At 43.8% G+C, this 16,096-nt stretch overlaps 1 protein-coding gene across 3 annotated transcripts in view; it reads left to right on the top strand.

Annotated features, from left to right (window-relative positions):
• ARHGAP42 (Rho GTPase activating protein 42) overlaps window positions 1–16,096 on the top strand; it is a 213,143-nt gene that overhangs the window by 84,899 nt on the left and 112,148 nt on the right. The window lies entirely within an intron of this gene.

Genomic DNA, 16,096 nt, shown 5'->3' with positions numbered 1-16,096 from the left:
TAAGAAACCTTTATGCTTCACAAAAAACCGTAAACATCTGAGGCTATTAATGAGCAGAAATATACAAAAAAAAAACTGTGCATCGACCAAGCGGCAATCCAATAAGCCGTTCACTTAATAAGATACAACTCTTGTGTCTTCCGAGTCACAGAATCTTCTTTGCAATTTTCAATGGAAATTGCTCCATTTACAGAGTAACTCCAGGGCATCTTCATCCCAATGATATGGAGTCAAGAGATGGGGCATGTCGCTGTCTGTCATTCAGTAGGGATAAATAAAGGGGCACTCCCATCTGAGCACCCTTTGTTAGCATGAAGCTGACCCTGAGATTCGCCTTGGATATTGCTATGCTAATATGTTATGGTTATCGCTGTGGGCAGCACTGACCTTGTAAATTACCCTGATTATAGGTACTGCTATTGGCTTTAATGGTCGTAGATGGGAGTGTGAATGTTAGATTCTAGTGTATGTGAGCTTGATTCTTCCCCCTCAGCCTCATATTCACATACCATAAGGCTACGTTCACACTACGTAAAAGTACGTTGTTGCCATCGTTGCCAACGTTGTGGAACACTGCCTATTGTTCTATGGGATACCGGCCAGAGTGTATACACATCATATACACTCCGGCCGGGATCCCGTACGGCACCGCAAACAACTGACATGTCATGTAGGAAACACTGTCAGTTCACACAATTAAGCGAGCGGCTCCGGCCGCTTGCTTCATTATGCGCTATGTGAAGTTCTGATACGGGCGCGCGGTGATGCGCCCGCATCAGAACACTGCGGCCGGAAAGATCATGCATCTTTGCAGAGATCATTAATACGTAGTGTGAACATAGCCTAAGGCTATGTTCACACTACGTATGAGTCCGGCCGTAGTTCGTACGCAGCCGTACATGTGTGGCTGAAAGTACGCCCGTGGGGAAAAATAGACATGCGGCCGGATTGCGAACATGCGGGCGAACCACGAACATACGCCCGTAGTACAGTTATGCTTCCCTAGCTTGTTTCGAAGCGATCTAAGGCGAGTCATTTACATGGAAATCTTCGCCCAGCCCAATAAAACTCACAGAACCTTTTGAATCTAAAAATCACGTTCAATTTGGCTGAAATAAGTACTCCGTACGGGACCGCATGGAAATCCACGGCCGTGAGTTGGAACATTTCCGTCCTCAAACAATGGTCGTGTTCATTTTTCACGGCGCCCTATACGATCCGGCCGTAAGCTCATACATAGTGTGCACTGTGCGGGCGTATATGGTATACTTTCAAGCGAACGCATCAACCTTAAAAACTACGTGCGTATATTCGCGGTTCGCACTACGGAAAGATACGTTGTGTGAACATAGCCTAAAGCCTGATTTATGCCTTCTCAGCATTGTATTCCCCCCGAGCCTGATTACCCCCCCCCAGCCTCATATGCAAACTCTCTGCACCTGATCCCACCTTCTCAGCATTTTATTGACCCCCACGTCTGATTTACTTTCCCCAGCTTTCTATTCACCCCCCTGAGCCTGATTCTTCCCCCCCAGCCTCATAATTAAACACTCTTCATCTGATTTCACCTATTCTGCATTGTATTCATGCCTCCTCTTCATGCTATTCACACACCCCAATTCTGATGCATCTCCCCAGCCTTGTATTTACCCCCCTAAGCCTTATTCTTCCCCCTCAGCCTCATATTCACAACCCCTGAACCCCCTGATTCATGCCTCCTCGGCATTGTATTCACCCTCCCAGCCTGATTTATTCCCCTCAGCCTTATATTCACACCCCCTTAGTCTGATACAATCCCGCTCAGCTCAGCTGCACCCCCCGAGTCTGATTAACACCCTCTCAGCCTTGTATTCACACCCAAGCCAGATTGTTCCCCCAGCCTCATATTTATACCTCCATAAGCCTGATTCATCCCCCCAGCCTCACTTTCACACCATCTGAGCCTGATTCACCCCACAGCATCATAGTCAAGGCCCAAGTGTTTACTTTCAAAATATCTCCTTGTTTAACCATTTCAAGTAGATGACAAGTAAATTTCCCAGAAATAGACTTGTTGCTAGGAATTAGCAACAAGCAATTAACAATTCCCCTAACTACATTGCTTACATGTTTCTGCTAAATAACTACATATAAGTATAAGATATAAGTATACTCTGCCATAGTCTAGTTCCAGGACAATTATTGTTTCTACTGGCTGAGTGACTGCATGGTGGCAAAACAAGTATTTTCACCAACTAGTACCTTTTCTTTCAACAAATAAACATATTTTTTTTACCCTACATGTTTCTTCTCACCAGCTGATCAGTATCATCAGGGGTAGCACAATCATTCTTTGTATTGTAAATATTTTTAGAATTTTTCGGCTGTCAAAAGTGAATAACTCAAAGACAAAAACTGAAGATAGCTTCACGCCAAGTAATGAAATTTGTAGGACTTTTGCAGCATGTTCTATGTCACGCCATCTCAGCAGATGGGGCAAAATAGAGGAAGTAACGTTGTGTCCCTCCAGGCTCAGCAATGCAGATCTATCTCCTACCCGAACGCCAAATTTTAACAACAATGAAGATTTTGTGGTCAGTTTCTCCTCCTTATACATATTAACTTCTGTCACAGAGTATTTACTGAGATTCAGGCTAGTAGGTCGGAGACACTGACCACAATGCTCTGGATGCATGCCCAGTCTCTTGGCTCCGGGGTGTTCCTTTACCAGCAGATGAGATTACAATTTAGCATGGTCATTTGGTATTCATTTTATAAAAAAAATAAAAATAAAACACAAAAACATCCAAATTCAAAAGAATGAGAAACAAAAACATCCGAATATAAAAGAATAAGAAACAAAAACATCCAAATATAAAAAAAATAAGAAACAAAAGCATCCAAATATAAAATAACATTAATCAAAAACATCCATAGTTCTGAATGGTGGTCAGCTTGGCTGTTTTTTAACCTCGCCAAAAACTTATATGGCTAAAAAATAACCAAAAATATTTTTTTTTATAACCTCAACGATAATGAGATACTATGTGATGAGATGCATCTTTGCGCCTGTTGTTCTCTTATTGACCTAAATACCGAGAAGACATTATGCTCCTCTCGAAAATAACAGCTTTGTTTCTTCACATTCCCAGTTAAATAACCCCTGCCCAAAACTCATTGCGATACTAATGTATTCCCACTTCTTCACGGCTTTGTCTTCAGTTAAGGTTAAATTGCACATTTCCTTATAGCAGCTGCGTATTGTGGTGAATTGACTTCCCTTTTAGTGTTCTTTATCACTTCCTTTAATCATTGTTCTGCTGAAGTGCTATGTGACCTCGGTGGATGATGAACCTTCCTCGTTGCGTCTTCGCTCGCCTCGAGGACTGATAACTTGTTTTCTCCGATGTGATGTGTGCCATACTTCAGCCATGCAGAGATCTTCATCACGGTAGGCACCGGGGGAGATCAGAAGATTTCAGGAAGAAGAAGACGCATGCAAGGAATTTAACTCTTATAGACTTTAAGGGATCGAGCATTCGGCAACCTGGTGTATTAGATCTGAAAATAACTTAGGATTGTGCAAATTCCCTAAATAGTGTGTGTGTGTTTCACCATGGTATAATTCAGATACATCAGTTCTAAGAATGTTGGAATAGGGTTCATTGGCCCCACTGGGAGGGCTCACGCTCTCTCTATACAGCACATGTACATGTTAACCTTTAATCTTATCTAGTTTTTAGCGGACTAGACAAACTGTTCAGGTTCAGCAACGTTCTCCAAACCCAAACACTTCCGACATCTGGAGAAGTTTGAAGCTTCCTAAGACTGCCAGGAAAACATGGATACAGCCTATGGCCTATGACTGTATCTGTGTTTGGAGGACTCCCTATGGCAGTATCCAACTTCTCCAGACGCCTGGAGTCAAATGCTGAACATTCGGGTTCGGAGAGCTCAGCAAATCCGCTAAACACTAATCTTATCGTAATCTTTTTCATTGTACACACGTGATGTATTATTATAAAGGTGTGAACCATCCGTAAGAAAAAGACCCTGGTCAAAGGTGATTGGCTACAAAGTTATCTACAGATGGGGTTGTCTTTTACTTTTAAAGTGTTGTATCAGACCCTGGGCATCCTCAGAGCTGGAGATCTGGAGATCTCAGAGGTCATAGTCATTTCCAAAGCCTTAAATATCTCATAGTCACAGATTAAACGTTTTAATTGGTTCATGTTGTCAAATGCCAACTGATCAGGAGAACATTTTGGGAGAAGTGGGTTCTTAGTCTCATGAGGTGGCCACACATTGTAAGTCTTGCACACATAGAAACGGAGAGAGGCACATGGTACTGGACACTCCCCAGATCCATCTAAACCAAGATTTATTTTCTTGGAGAGGTAAACTCCTCCGATCTGGTAACACCCACTGGTAAATTCATTAATTTCCAGGAATGACTGAGGAAAGACACAAGACATTTGTTTTAAGGGAAGATGCCGCCCCAGTATGTACTAAGACAGGAGAAGTGTCTGGTACTCCTTAGACTGTGCAGTGTCTAATGCAACCATTCCATTTACAACACACAGTCTACAACCACTGGGCCAATGTCACATATTTTTATTGGTCAGGGTCTGGTGCTGAGACCCCCACTCAAGCAGACGCCCTTCTTGGAGGAAGGTTCTATAGAAGGTCTATGGAGTCCAATTTCTGCAGCAAGAAGCAAGATGGAGGGAGAAGCGTTCTTGCGATAGGTGCTGATCTGAGAACCTAGATCAAGATCGATTGCAACTTTTTAAGTCTCTTTATGATATATATATATATATTTTAATTACAGTAACATTTTAAAATTTCCCGCTCATATAGAATATCTGAGATCTCATCCCAGCATTGTGAAGTTTGTTACGACTCCACCATGTCAGCAATGACTTGACATCTGGACATCTCTTTTACAGCTACTTTTGTTGCCACTAATATTGACTAGGAACTTTTCTATTACCTGACAGCAGATGCCCTGGGTGGCCACCGGCACAGCGCCTTCCCGTGTAACAGCTGTAGAGCATGCTGTGTCTATTATGAGATTATTAGGGAAGCGATTGAACGTCTGCCATGGCTTGTCCCGTCAGCCTTATTGACAACCTTGTCATTTCTATCTTCTTCCGGGTATTAAACTTCAAGGCGAAGAACTGACGGGAGAACCGAGAGTTTGCTGAACTGTGGGAACCGCGAGGGAAATGGGGACCAATAAATAAAGGAGGCCATCGGGGGGTTTATTAGACTGGGTCCAAAAAAAAAAACTATTTTGGCAACAACTGCAATTAACATCCATTCTTCGATAAAGTGTAAAATGCCATTAGTAGATTTTTTTAAAATTTTATACAACCATTTTCCATATGCTTTAATACGTGATAAAGAGATCACTGTAGACAAAGATAGAGCAGCTTTTGCTCTGGGGGACCTGCTCACAGATGTCACTTAGGAAACTGAACCCCTACTGCTTAGTTTCTCTAGAGTGAGACACTTTTAGGGTATGTTTACACTGAGTAAATATGGCAGAATTCCGCAGCGGACCTCTCGGCCGTGGAATCCTATCTGCCTCAGTGTGCCATAGCCTGTTTATGAGGGGGCTTGCGCGCCTCCGCTTACAGCAGCTCTCTGCGCAAAGAATTGGCACATCAGTTCTTTGCGTGGGGGCACGCAAGCCCTCTCATAGACAGGCTATGGCACACTGAGGCAGATAGGATTCCACGGCCTAGAGTTCCGCTGCGGAATTCCACCACATTTACTCAGTGTGAACATACCCTGAGGGTGTGTTCACACATTCAGGATCTGCTGCAGATTTGATAGCACAGATTTTAAGCTGCAGATTTGCTTTGAACCTGCAACTTCAAATCCGTGCCTTCAAATCTGCTGCAGATCCTGTATGTGTGAATGCACCCTAAAGGAGAACTATCAGCAGGTTAGACAAATCTAACCTGCTGATATGTCCCTACTGCACAGGAGACGCCAAGGAGGAAGATATGTCTCTAACCTTCCTCCTCTGTGCTGTGTTGGGGCAGTTAGTCTTTTGCTCAACGGTCTGGTGAGATCATTAGGGGCACTGTTGCACCCATTAAGAGCACTGACCACCCCCATAGCACCAATCTGGCCAGGGTCCAATCAGCGCTGTGGGAGCGGGCAGTGCTCCTAACATTCTTACCGGATCATGGAGCAAAAGACTAACTGCACCAGAACGGCGCAGAGGAGGAAGGTATGATCTTATTCGTAACCTAGGGACTGCCTGTATATCCAATGGGCACTGGCTCAGGCATGGGTCGTACAGGTGAGGGGTAGGTGGCGTGGGCGGCTATGGCCTCACTAAAAAGCACCTTTTGTTTGAGAAGGACATTTACGTAACAAGCAAGTTGAATAACCTGATGGGAAGTTTAACTTTAGTCTGTTCCGGACCACTAACCTCCCGCAGTGGTTATTATGTGAACTTCCTTATAAATCACATGGAACTTTCTACACTTAAACCTTCTCTCGGTAACTCACACTCACCTCCTGGAACGTCAAATACTGAAGAGATCTGTATGTTTTCTTTGTTCCCAGATTAGCTATTACGGTATATACTCTAGTAGTCTACTTTCACGTCCCTGAAACCTCTTGAAGTCACTGTGTTTATTTCCACTAGGGGACTTTAATCTATTACCACATCTTCAATGGGTTTCTCAGTTACAGACTCATCCATGGCGGAGGAAGGAGGTCAACAACGCTCGATGGGAAAAATGGTGAGGAAGGTGACATTGGAACATCCCATTACTGGCCCCACCAATGTCTATGATGGATGGCGGCTGATGTCTTTGGGAGAAGCAGACTTCTCGAAGACCACCTCCTTATCGAGACCAGATTTCATGTAGCAGATTTTCAGTCCACTATGTATGATGGACGTTATTTTTTTAGCAGACCACCCACTAAGAATATGTTCTCGATTGTTGTACACACACTATATGAATAAAGGTATTGCCCCCCCCACCCCCACATTACATCTCAAGGAGCTTTTAGGACATCCCATTATTAGTCATTTGTAGGGGTTCCTTTTTTGCAGCTATAACATTTTCCACTCTCCTGGGGAGACCTTCTATAAGATTTGTCAGGTCAGACAATTTTGCTGGGGAGAGGGCCAGGCTCACAACCACTATTGTGGTTCATCCCAATGGTGTTGAATGAGGTTGAGGTCAGGACTCTATTCAGCCAATGAAGTTTTCCTCACAGGTCTCCCCCTCCATGTCTTTATGGAGATGGTGTGTGCACTGGGACCAGTCCTGCTGGAACAGAAAAGACTGAACCCACAAAGATGCAATGTCTTAAGACCCTATCGCACAAAACGATTATCGGTTATATTTGGCCTATATCGGCCGTCAAGGCCGATAATCGTCTCGTGTAATAGAAGGAAACGATAAGCCAACATGAATGATGTCGGCTGACCATTGTCTATCGTTGTCCTTCATCATGTTAAAAGACAAACGACCTAGATAGCAACGATCTGCTGCTGATGCTCTGTGGCATAGGAGTGGCAGCAGCAGACTGCTGCTATCTTATGTGGACTGCACTGATGATCCAGCTATCACCCAGACAGCCCCCCGCAGCCCTCCCTGCACTCACCCGCTCACTGTCGATGAGTATAATAGGGGCTTTAGAATTCCAAAGGAAACAGCGCCGTACATGTCCATGGCTGCGACTGGTATTGCAGTTCAGATTCACATAAATCTATTTTGTGTCATTCTACTATTTCCTAGCCACGTCGTATGTGACCTCCTATAGTAATATGTCAGCCCCTCCATTATGACGCTCTTTTATGGATCCAGTATCGCTGTACATCTTCTGTACTAGTCAGCTTAAGAAATTGTAAAAAGGAAGGAGCCCTAAAACCTTGGCTCCTTGTCGGTATACCTATTCCTTAAGCAGCGGCATAGATTACATTGCCCGTATCCTGACTCCTCACAAGTGTTACCGTCGCCTCTTCCCAGGGCTGAAGCGGGAAGCGTTGTAATAGGACTTATCAGAGATAAGGTGAGAAACTGCCTCTATTGATCAGCCGATTATATCTTTGTGCGTCTTGAGTCAGAACATCTGTGCTCAAATAAACAAGCAGTCCTTCAACTTTCGGCGGAGACCCGACATCATCTCTCCACGCTCAGCAATTACCTCAGCTCAGATAGAGCAGCTTTGTAAAGCAGAAAATAGCAGGGAGCAGATGGAGGGGAGAAACCGAGAGGCCGGCATGGGGCCTAATTTTATCACAAGACCTAGGAGACCTTTTTTTTTTTTTTAACATTATTGCAATTTTAAAGGGGTTGTGTGAGATTAGAAAAAAAATTATTTATTTATTTTTTTCATACTTTCTTAAAGGGGTACTCCGGCAAATCCATTTGTCTTTAGAAAGTTATACAGATTTGTAATTTACTTCTATTTACTTCTATGTCCTGCAGGAAGTGGTGTATTCTTTCCAGTCTGACACAGCGCTCTCTGCTGCCACCTCTGTCCATGTCAGGAACTGTCCAGAGCAGCAGCAAATCCCCATAGAAAACCTTTCCTGCTCTGGACAGTTCCTGACATGGACAGAGATGGCAGCAGAGAGCGCTGTGTCAGACTGGAAACAGTACATCACTTCCTGCAGGACATACAGCAGCTGATAATTATGGGAACATTTGAGATTTTTTAATAAAGTTTTACAGAAAGGGAGACACCTAGTGGCCATATGTATAACATTGATTTAAACACAGAATTTTTTTTTTTTTTTAAATAGCGTATTTTGCAAAACTCCTTCCGATCACAACCCCTGTTCATTTCTTTAAAAAATATCCGCGTGCCGCTTTAGTGCAGCAGTAAGCAATTATTCACTAAATAACATACATTACAAAGTTGTATAACTTTGTAATGTATGTTATGCTAGTGAATGGCCCCCTTCCCCCATGTTTCCCCCCACCCACGCCACCCCGGAAGTGTAGTGCTCTATACTCACCTGATCCGTGTCGACCCCCGCCTGCTATCTTGTGACAATGTCATCTTCGGGCGGGCGGCCAAACCGCTCCGACCGTCCGTAATGCTGGCCGCCCTCTGCCGCGTCATCAGCTGCTCAGTTATGCTCAGCCAATTGCGGCTGAGCAGCTGATGACGCGGCAGAGGGGGGCTGGCACGAGGGACAGATAGAGCGATTCGACTGGCCGCCCGAAGATGACATCATTGTCACAAGATGGCAGATGAGGGTCGACACGGATCAGGTGAGTATAGAGCACTACACTTCCGGGTCTGGTGTGGGTGGGGGGAAACACGGGGAAGGGGGCCATTCACTAGCATAACATACATTACAAAATTGTATACCCCTTTAAGGAACAAATATCATCGGTGTAACTTCCGCTGCAGAACTTTATATCAGAATGCAGATTTTAGTTTTATTGGTGACACAATAAATGTCTCTGAATATTTTACTCTGTAGCCAGAAGAAATGAGCTGAGACACAGAGTAGAAGCCGCCGCCGTGTCATATAGAAGGTAACAGCTTTAGCATCGGAATCACTTTATCCAATTACTGACACCAAAATAAGACTTCTTAAGAAGGATGATCCGAAAGAAGCGCTACCTGAGAGTAAACCCGCGCCTAAAACCAGAGGAAGAGTAATAAGAAGGATTACACAGAGTACATCTTTAAGAGGGATTGCTTTATTATAGTGCTGCTGGAATTGTTGGTGCTATTATAGATAAACAGTATTATTATTTTTTAATTTATTATTATTACTATTTTATAATAATAATAATAATAAAAATTATTATTATTATTATTATTTATATTATTATTAGGTGAAATTAGTTTCCAGTCTGATTTGGTAGAATCAGCCAATAAAGTACAATAAATATGCTCCAAATTGCCTAGAAAAGTCATGTTTACACTCTGAGGTCTCCTAAGATTGTATCTAAGCTTTTTAACACCAAAGCGTTGTATCCCTAACCTGACCCTAAGGGCCGTATTACCCGACCTGATATTCCTGATAAGCGATCACTGATTTAGTAGATCGGCACTCGATTATGAAGCCTATTACATGACTTGATTGTTGTGCAGCAAGGGATATATATATATATATATATATATATATATATATATATATATATATATAACATTAACGATGTCTGTGCAGCCCTTGCTTTGGTGTGAAAAAAAAAATAAAACTGTTACTTACCTGTCAAGGCTCCCCTGCTGTCCTCCAGCCTTGTCTGTGGCATTCACCAGTCTCCGCCGCTACAGCTCTCACTTCTGGTCCCGTCTCTAAAGTGACAGCCTGTTCAACCAATCACTGGACGTGGTGCTGTTCTGTCTCAGCCAGTGATTGGCTGAGCGGCCTGTCATTTCAGAGACGGGAGCAGAAATGAGAGCTACAGCAAGACACCGGGGGAGCCTGGACAGGTAAGTAATAGCTTTATTTTTTTTATACACAGAATTTTTAAACTTGCCAAAAGACAACAATGAGCCGATTATTGACTGATCATTGTCTTTATGACACGGAGCGATATCAGCGATAACTGTATGGTGTCTATTCATAGTATATTGTATGTATACATGGTGTATGGTATCTGTGCATGGTATGTTGTATCTATGCATGGTGTATTGTATGTATGCATTGTGTATTGTGTGTATGCATAGTATATTGTATGTATACATGGTGTATGATATCTATGAATGGTGTATGGTATCTATGCATTGTATATTGTATGTATACATGGTGTATGGTATCTATGCATTGTGTATTGTGTGTATGCATTGTATATTGTATGTATACATGGTGTATGGTATCTATGCATGGTATATTGTACGTATACATGGTGTATGGTATCTATGCATGGTATATTGTACGTATACATGGTGTATGGTATTTATGCATGGTATATTGTATGTATACATGGTGTATGGGATCTATGTATGGTGTATGGTATCTATGCATTGTATATTGTATCTATATGTGGTGTATGGTATCTATGCATTGTATATTGTATCTATATGTGGTGTATGGTATCTATGCATGATATATTGTATGTATGCATGGTGTATGGTATCTATGTATGGTATATTGCCCATGTTGCAGTGAAATGACTCCAGTACGTTGAATGAGATAACGTTCTGTCATATATAGCTTATCCTGACTAGGACATTGATGCAAATGAAAACATATGTATTTCCGAATGTGATCTCCCAATACAAGCACGGGCTGCCAAGCTCAACAAATCTCAGCGTCTTGTCCATGTGGCTCATTACAGGTTTAATTCCTGCAGGTGGCAAATCTTGTAAAGCCGAGTATTTATATCCGGAGAACAAAAAAAATTCCGTAGATTATGTACTCTAAAAAAAGATCTGGATACACCATCAGTATGTCATCAAGAGGGTCTGACCCGGGTGTCACCAGGCTAAGATATGCAATAAGATCCTAGTGAGCAATATCCAGCACAGTGCCATTCTGTACATACCCCATCCCAGAGGCAGGCCTGGCCTAGTACAAGCAAGCTGAGGCCACCTCTGATGTCAGTGCTACAGGGGAGCGTAAACACTATTATCAGTATAGGCTGGGAGTATAGGCAGTGCCCCAGCTGGCGGCATCTTGAATATAGTGCAGGATTTACGTAAGTTTAGAATGGACGATCGGAGCCCCTGAGAAGGTCAGAAGAGGTGTCAGAAAACTCAGGGGAATATGTGTAACCCTGTAGGGTTTGGAAGTTTTATTTGTGGGAGATGATGAGCGGAATACCCCTTTAAGCCTGCAGCACTGTGAGGGTTATGACCCCAGAAGTAAATACCCTCTATGCCTGTTTGTGTATACGGAAGGTTTGTCTTTTCATTGTCCTCCAGAAAGTCTCCCTGCAGCTTGGTCCTGGCGGAGTTCCCGATAGTGGTTACCTTCATGGTGGATATCTGCCGATGTCAGTCCTCGGAGATGCCGTACACATAAGTGCCTGTCCTTGCTTAGTGTACACCACTGGGGCTGCTTGGGAATTCTCTATCTATAGATAGGCCCATGTCTTCTACTAGGATGACGAGATGATATAAATGGACCATGGACCTCATAAACATGGGGGGAGATTTATCAAACATGGTGTAAAGTGAAACTGGCTCAGTTGCCCCTAGCAACCAATCAGATTCCACTTTTCATTTTTCCGAAGAGTCTGTGAGGAATGAAAGGTGGAATCTGATTGGTTGCTAGGGGCAACTGGGCCAGTTTCACTTTACACCATGTCTGATAAATCTCCCCTCATTTTCTAAGTTACACCTAATAAACGCTAATATTCACCTATAAGCGAGTTACTTTGTTAGTTAGCTTGTTTGTGGTCGCAGTATCACAGTGCATCGGAACTGGTTGATAACTACAAAACCGAGAATTCCGTCTTCTGGACGTTTCCTCCAGACGACCATTGGACAGGAAGCCGCATGTTCTGAGAGGCGACATATGGAACTGATTGTTGGTAATTTTTGTGGCAGTGATCGTGAGCTAGATGTATAAGCGAAAACCATGGGAAAGTTTACATGAGGAGGAGAAAAAAAAAATGATGTTGAGGAAGGAATTACAATGTGTGATCCGCATGCAGAAATGGAAAGCAAACAAAGGCGAAATCAAATTAGGACCAAATAACTGCAAGTAGCTGAGAAACCATGGGCGGCGGGTAAGGAGGCGTACAGTAGTATATCAATCACATGTTCCCATGGACGGTGTAATATTACCAGAAACAACAGTAATCATTCTGGATGGAATTCCTAACAATGCTGCATGGTATAGCTATGGACAATAATTTCATTATTTTCCCTTTAAACTTTCCAGTAAGCTACCATACTGGAGATACATTCGTGCATTGTATGTATAATGTGATAGCACTTTATGGTCCCCCATTTATGTTGCATCCCCAGTAGTCAGGTCCCCTCTGTATGTTGCATCTCCAGTAGTCAGGTCCCCTCTATATGTTGCATCCCCAGTAGTCAGGTCACCTCTGTATGTTGCATCCCCAGTAGTCAGGTCCCCTCTGTATGTTGCATCCCCAGTAGTCAGGCCCCTTCTGCATGTTGCATCCACAGTAGTCAGGCCCCTTCTGTATGTTGCATGCCAAGTAGTCAGGTCCCCTCTGTATGTTGCATCCCCAGTAGTCAGGTCCCCTCTGTATGTTGCATCCCCAGTAGTCAGGTTCCCTCTGTATGTTGCATCCCCAGTAGTCAGGTCCCCTTTGTATGTTGCATCCCCAGTAGTCAGGTCCCCTCTGTATGTTGCATCCCCAGTAGTCAGGTCCCCTCTGTATGTTGCATCCCCAGTAGTCAGGTCCCCTCTGTATGTTGCATCCCCAGTAGTCAGGTACCCTCTGTATACTCTGTATGTTACTTCCTCAGTAAACAGTCCCTCCCCCCCTCCCCGTTGGTAGCATCCCCCGTACTATGGTCCCTTCTGTATGTTGCATCCCCAGGAGTCAGGTCCCCTCTGTATACTCTGTATGTTGCATCCTGAGTAAACAGTCCCTCCCACAACCCCCCCCCCCAACCCCCATAGGTAGCAACCCCCGTAGTCAGATCCCTTCTGTATGCTGCATCCCCAGTAGTTATTTACCCTCTATAGGTAAAAATAGTCTGTGGAGCCTCATTTAAGAGTCTCGAAAACTGGGTCTAACCAGATATCCCTCCAGGGAAGGACACAGCCTTGGGATGGCTCCTGGAAGGAGACTACCAAAACCACCATATTAAGTGGCCCCTTCAGTCAATATCCAGCTCAGTTTACGAGTCTAGGAAAAAAACAAAGCCAGGTGTCCATCCACAGACAGCTGTTTCAGGGTTTTGCCCCTCATCAGTGTGGAGCAGGATTCTGGCTAGGTGGGAACGATGCCAAGTAAAGCCTTACGGTAAACAGATCACTATTGGCTGCTACCCTCTAAAGTTATCATCCCTACCAACGAGATCCCCTCTATTGGTAGCATGCCCAGTAGCTGGGTTTCCTCTGTAGGTAGCATCCCCAGTAGCCGGGTTTCTTTTGTAGGTAGTATCTCCAGCAGCCAAGTCCCCCCTTTTGGTAGGATTTCCAGTAACCAGGTCCCCCTGTTGGTAGCATCCACAGTAGCTACGTCCCTTTTGTAGTTAGTATCTCAAGTAGCCGAATTTCCTGTATAGGTAGCATCTCAAGTAGCTAAATTTCTTCTATAGGTAGTATCTCAAGTAGCCAAGTTTCTTCTATAGGTAGTTTCCCAAGTAGCCAAGTTTCCTGTATAGGTATTATCCCTTATAGTTATGACACCCAAGCAGTCAGCTACCTCCCACCATAACCACCTACCTCCTAGCACCCACAAAGCGCTCTGCAATATATTGTACTCTCTTTATGCTTTGTCTAATCCCATAAAATTAGAAATGCCTAAAAGATTGAAAAATAAAAAGTGAAGCTTTATGACCCCATATTCAGACATATCCTTTTCGACTAGTAAAATTTTGGCCAAGCTGGTCTTCCTTCATGATGATGGAGGTGTATTCCTGCTGTGCACCCTACCATCACCCAACAGCAAGAGAAGTATATATTGGTTTTACAGGATAAGTTTAGGTTCCTTGGGGCCAGTAGTAACACTTCTTCAAAAGACTTTCCCTGATCTGAAGCAGAATGTCCCAAGGCGGGTTTCACTTCTCTTATATCTTATTCATGTCGTCCTTTATATACCCTTCAGCATGACCACTTTTACTGCAGTTTTGGCTATTTGGCTCTAAGGGTCTTTTCCTCTTCAGCTTTTGATATAACCTAAGCCAAAAATGAATCCAATACGAAGGAGAAGTGGCCGTCTGTCTGTTATAGTCCTCATTCCTATAGTATTTGATATTGTGCTGTGACTTCCTGCTTGGAGAGGGGGAGAAAGAGCTGCTAAAGTTACCGTCTGGGCTAGAAGCTGCTGGAAACCTGTCCATCCATTATGAGGATCATTTACTATGAAAAGATATCCCCAAATATCCAAATTTAGGCTATGTTCACACAATGCATGTTTTCGTAAAAGTACGGCCGTTGTTGCAATCGGCAACAACGGCCGTACTTTGTACGAAATCATACGTTGCCTTGCCTTCTATGGGATCCCGGACAGAGCGTATACACATCATATATGCTTAGGCTGGGATCCCTCATGGCGCCGCAAAGAACTGACATGACAGTTTTCTGCGGCCACTATTCAGTGAATAGTGGTCGTAGAAAACCCTGTCAGTGCTTACTATGAAGCGAGCGGCTGCAGCCGCAAGCTTCATAGTGTGCTGTGGGGAGTTCTCATGCGGGCGTGCGCGGATGCGCCCGCATCAGAACCCTGCGGCCGAAAAGATCATCCGTCCGGTACTGCATGATGATCTTTTCAGAGACCGGCCGTTCCGTGACCCAGCCGGGTCAGGAAACGACCGGTCTCATACGCCATGTGAACATGGCCTAAAAATGTACAAACTTTTACCTATATTCAGATTGAGGCCCAGAACCCAGGAAACAGAGCTGATATTATTAGAGGAAATACTACCAGAGTAACGTCCATTAATAGGCCGTATAACAGGCTGGTGTCTACATCAGTCCTCTCTGTAAAGTGACTGATTCACCACGTCCTTGCAGTTTCCTTCCCTTTGTTGGGCTCAGTTTGAGGTTTCACTCCCGATGGCCATGAAGTTCACTTTATAGGATCATAAAAAACTCATCCGCTCATAACCCTGACATCTGACATGTGACATAATAGGTTCTGAGATCATAGCTGTCAGTCACACTTTAACCCCGCCCACATTGGGCTGCCTAGCATTGTAAACGCTTTATAAAGCATGTGTGCTGTTATATTAGGGGTGCTGTTTAAAGGGGTACTCCGGGAAAATCTTTTTCTTTCTAATCAACTGGTTTCAGAAAGCTATATAGATTTATAATTTACTTCTATTAAAAAAATCTTCAGTCTTCAGCTGCTGTATGTGCTGCAGGAAGTGGTGTATTCTCTCCAGTCTGACACAGTGCTCTCTGCTGCCACCTCTGTCCATGTCAGGAAATATTCAGAGTAGTAGCAAAACCCATAGAAAACATCTGCTCTGGACAGTTCCTGACATGGACAGAGGTGGCAGCAGAGAGCACTGTGTCAGACTG

Source organism: Dendropsophus ebraccatus, chromosome 5, assembly GCF_027789765.1.
Source record: "Dendropsophus ebraccatus isolate aDenEbr1 chromosome 5, aDenEbr1.pat, whole genome shotgun sequence".
NCBI lineage: Eukaryota > Metazoa > Chordata > Amphibia > Anura > Hylidae > Dendropsophus > Dendropsophus ebraccatus.
Note: the sequence above shows the minus strand (reverse complement) of the source record. Positions and strands in the feature narration are given on the sequence as shown.